At 46.8% G+C, this 4,682-nt stretch overlaps 2 protein-coding genes across 3 annotated transcripts in view; one reads left to right on the forward strand and one right to left on the reverse strand.

Moving 5' to 3' along the window:
- The window catches only part of B3gnt5 (UDP-GlcNAc:betaGal beta-1,3-N-acetylglucosaminyltransferase 5), an 18,555-nt gene extending 17,713 nt beyond the window's left edge, over window positions 1–842 (reverse strand). The window contains exon 1 of the mRNA XM_048814214.1: window positions 624–842. The gene's annotated coding sequence lies outside the window, so the exon portion shown is untranslated. The remainder of the gene's footprint in view (window positions 1–623) is intronic.
- The window catches only part of Mcf2l2 (MCF.2 cell line derived transforming sequence-like 2), a 255,029-nt gene that overhangs the window by 188,665 nt on the left and 61,682 nt on the right, over window positions 1–4,682 (forward strand). The window lies entirely within an intron of this gene.

Here is a 4,682-nt window from a genome sequence, read left to right on the forward strand (position 1 = left end):
CAGCCCCCCGCTCCCGCCGCCCTGCCTGGGACCCAGGGAGCAAGCGTCTCTGCTCCGCCGCACAAAGAAAACCCATCCAGGGACGGGATGCTTATCCCGCCAACAGTGCGAGAACGTCTCCATTTAGTGATCAGAAAGGAAAGGCAACATTTCCAAACCCACCGAGAGGCCTCGAATCACGTTAAGATGCAATCTGCTGCTGGGCACGGTTTTTATCGTGCAGCTGATAACATGTATATTTATTCCATATCAAAGAAACAACTGGCCTCGGTACACTATTCACCAGGATCGTGACCCATTCCTTTAACGTAACAGATACTCATATACGGATAAGTTTTGACTTGCGGTTGTCGGATCAACTTATTCTAGTTTTCCAGCAAGAATTCTAAAGGCAGGCGAGACTTGTTAAGAGGTTTCTAGTCACACTACTTATGCCTTCTGCGGACCTGAATAACAAAGGAAGAAAACTAATTTACATCAAATAACACTGCACTACAGCGGTCTATTTTTTTTTTTTTTTTTATAAATCCCTCCCCCCCAACCACCGGCCGTCTTCCCCCATGGTTTACTTTCAAACTCAAGTTTAATCTTAAAAGCAATTTAAAAGGAAAAAAAAAACTCACCAAGTGCAAGCCCAGCTCCCTAAACGTCCAAATCGGAGGTCTGCTTTCCACCTCACGGAGGAGCAAAGTCATTGGTCTCAAGAACAAAACTTGCGGGCTTTAAATCTCTGGCCAGGGCCAGGCAGCCAGCGCCGGCTCAGCTAGCGTCCCCGCCGGGAGCGAGGCTGGAGCGGGCGGAGTGGGGCGGGCCCAATCAGGGGCTCGGGCCCGGGCTGGGGAGCCACCGCGGGGAGCCTCCCTCACAGCGCGCCGCCTGCACCTACAGGCGTCACTGCCAAAGCCCGACCCCGCCTGACCCAGTGCCACCACCCAGGCCTGTTGGTGAAGGTGAGGGGCCCCGCCCGAAAGTGTTCTTTCTGCAAAGGAAGGTTCCAGGAAGTGATTCCTCCGCGCCTCTTCAGGTAATTGGGCTCATTTACTCAGACGACCGAATGTAAGCCAGGATCCACATGAATGTTCTCTTTCAGTGTTTTCCCCATACACGAAACTAGACATTATCAGAAGAATGTAGACGTCTACTTGGGGAAAGCGCTAGTAAATTAATCCTTTATGCGTTGGGTTTCTTTTTCCCAAAATGTTGTCCTATCCTTCTCCATATAGAACAAAACATTACCATTCAATGGAGATCGTGTTTTGAGCTCTTTTCTGTTACACATATTTCAGAACATAGCTGAAAAATAAGAGTACCCCCAATTCAGTAAAATAAAAGTTTCAGGTTTATTATTGTAAAAGGAATAAAGGTGATGAGTTCAAAACAGTTTACTGAACCAGAGTTTAAAACTGTAAATAGTAAATACAACATTATATTTGTTATTGCAAACTAGATTTGGGGAACGTTTTGTAACTGCTTTTTTTAAAAAAAAAAAAAAAAAAAAGCCTTTCAGCATATTTTAATGAAATTCTTTTTGTGTATCATTCTCAGAGGGCATGGCTCCGCACCCACTGTCACCTCAGAGATGATAGTGCTACATGCACATCAGACCACAGGCATAAATATTCACATAATGTGATTCACAAGGGAGTCACTGATAGTGACCCATAAAATAAACCAATTCATTGTTACTACAGGGCCAATCACATTCCTTCCCTACTAAAATCCTGAATGTAACCCCACATAGCCCCACCACCACCACACATCAGCATATGTGTATGCTGTATTCATATGAAATATTCAATTTTGATTATTCCTTTTGGGTCATTTGGAACAGTAGGCCTACCCATCAGCATATGTGCATGCTCCACATACAGGAATACATAAGACTGTACCCACTAGAAATAGGAATGTATCCAAAATAGATAAACACATATAAAAATCACATATTCACATCATCCTTTGTAAAAGTAGACACAACAGATGAATGATTTCAAGAGTAAACCCGGAAATAATTCCAGAAGATGCCAGTCTTTTGGTGGTAGAGAGCATGAGGAAGAGTGAGGGAAGGGGTACAGTGGTCCAGAGTGCCCACTCTTGTGTGCCCGCCCCCAACCCCCCCCCACACACACACACACACACTTCCCTTCTATGTAGAAGGGAACAGGAAAGGGAGGTCCCTTTGCCCATCTGGGAAAATTTCCCAGAACAGACTGGCTCCCAATCCCACTCCAGAGAGAGGGGACAAGAATGTTGGATTTCATGGTGTAGAACTCAGTTACTTTCATTGTGAGAGAGTACATGAAACTTTTGAGATGAGTGGGAAATAAAATTCTATAACAGCAATGATGCTGACAATAAAGACACTGACTTGGCCAGCATGAAGAATGAGGACAGTGTCAGGGTGCTCTCCTTGTCCACAGTAGCTGGTTGTGAGTAGAGAACCCTGGGATTCAGTTTATAAATGACTTTGAATGCCATCCTTAGGAATACATTTTGCATAGCACTAGAGAACTATGGAAGGGAGTAGAAAAAGAAACTATCATCAAGATGGTAAATAGAAAAGTGAGTCTTTTGGTGGTAGAGAAATTTGCATGTTAGAAGGGACAGATAGAGCAGATTTAGGAGAGAGGACCAGAAGGTGGGGCAGTAAGGCATGCAGCATCGGTTGTGGAGCGAATACTAAGCCCTGAGAACAAGAGAACCCAAGAAACTGTGGAAGCAGGCAAGAGGCCAGTGTTTAAGAAATTCTGAAAAGGGAGCAGGTTTGATAGCTGACTTCACACCTAACACAAGTGAATTATGTCAAACTAGTGTCAGGCTCAACTAGTTCAGTTTAATTGGCTCTGTCTAGATTCTGTCAGGTCAGACCCTATATAGACCCTGTCCTGTGAATTCAGACACCACAGACTTTGTATTTTGAAACCAGCCACTGTTCCTGCAAGGCCAGGCCTGTTAGAGACATGTTGGTGGGATCCTGGCTTAGTTTCCTACCTGGGATCTCAGGCAAGTTGACCAATTCATGTGTACCTTACAGTGAGAAACAACAGCAGGGTGAGTAAGGAGTGTGTACCAATGATAACATGTGGAGTGCTGTGCACAGTGACTGGGGCTGTCCTAAGGGCAGGATGCACAGTCAGCATCCTCATGCCCACCACAGGCTGCAGAAAGCTCCTCTCATCTGGAGAGAAGGAAGAGGAGGCTTCATTGTGCCAATACTACCACCCAGAAAGGATGGGCTGCATTTCACGTCTCTGGGAATTCCATTTCTGTTAACACAGCATCACCCTTTAAAATAACACCTCAACTCTTTAGCTGCCTCCTTTACTACCCACCAGCACCCTCCAACTCATGCACATCCTTCCTGTCTGTTCTTTTCTCCCCACACTTGTTACTTGGTGATCTCCTCTTTGCCTTTAATCCTGATTTGTATTTTGAAGCCAGATTCCAAGCTCCGCATTTGCACGTCTTCACTTAGGTATGTCACATCAGTCTTTAGCTTAGCATGTCTAAACTGGAATATCTAAATACATGCTTGGGAAACAGTGAATGGATGGGACTTGAATGCCCGTAAGGCCAGCAGACTCAGTATTTTTACTTGTCAATAACAATTGATAGCATTTTGTCACTCCTAAATGACGCCTGGATCTATTTTCCTATTTTGAGAGTCCTCAGACCCCTTGAGGGTGGAGACCACATCCTGCTCATCTCCAGTTTCCTCCAAACCCCCCCCCCACAACGTCTTGCACAGAGCAAATGCACACCGTATTAACTGCTGGTTGAACTAAATTTTTGCTGACTGCTTCCACGTTCATCGAATGTTCAACTTGCATTCCAAGAAGCTCCATCTGTTGTACAATGGGCCCAGTGTCCTTCTCCCTTGATGCCACCAAGGCCCCAAGGCTGACACTGGAGGCATGCTAGCCCCTTTCCTGCGGCTCTCCTGCTGCGCCTGTGGTTTGGCACCATCACCATCCTCCCTCAATTCCAGGACCTCAGCAGCTGGATGAGACTGTACTGGGTACACTCAGAACTGGCAATGATGAGAACTGACAGCACAAAGAGGCCCTCACCACAGGCCATTCTAAGAATCCATTTTGTTCCAGGTTCTTCTCTTGCTCTGGAAGGGGGCCTCCTATAACTGATCCTCTCCTTCTGGCTAACACATGAGGGTCCCTCTCCTGTGCCAGCTGGCAGTCAGTGGGGCCCTACAGGGTCAGGAACCACCTTGGAGGATCAGGCCCTGCTTGCTGGGATCCTCCTTTGGTCCAATAAAGCTGTTCTGTGGATAGGATATAACTCATCCAGGGGAGGGGTGAGACTGGCTCCTTTTCCCCTCCATGCTGCAAATGCTCAAGCAGCCCCTGTGACAATGACCTGGTACCATTTCCTGACAGTGGGCCTTTCAGCATTTCTTCTCCTATTCCCACTGGTAGATCATACACTTCATACTCTCAGGGCACGTAGGGTCATAGGTTCCCAGGAGCCTCCCTCTACCTCATCTCCATCCTACGCAGGATGGCACATCCAACTTGAGTGAATAGGTGACATTTTTGTAGGGACACTCTTGAATTCTGTCTGATTAACACTTAAACTTTAAAAGGCAATTGGCGGGCCCACCCCCGCGGCGCTGTGGACAACCCTGGGCTGGTGCTGGGCGTGGGCGGGCAGAGCCTACCCCGCGCCTG

This window comes from Marmota marmota, unplaced genomic scaffold (assembly GCF_001458135.2).
Source record: "Marmota marmota marmota unplaced genomic scaffold, marMar, whole genome shotgun sequence".
NCBI classification, from domain to species: domain Eukaryota; kingdom Metazoa; phylum Chordata; class Mammalia; order Rodentia; family Sciuridae; genus Marmota; species Marmota marmota.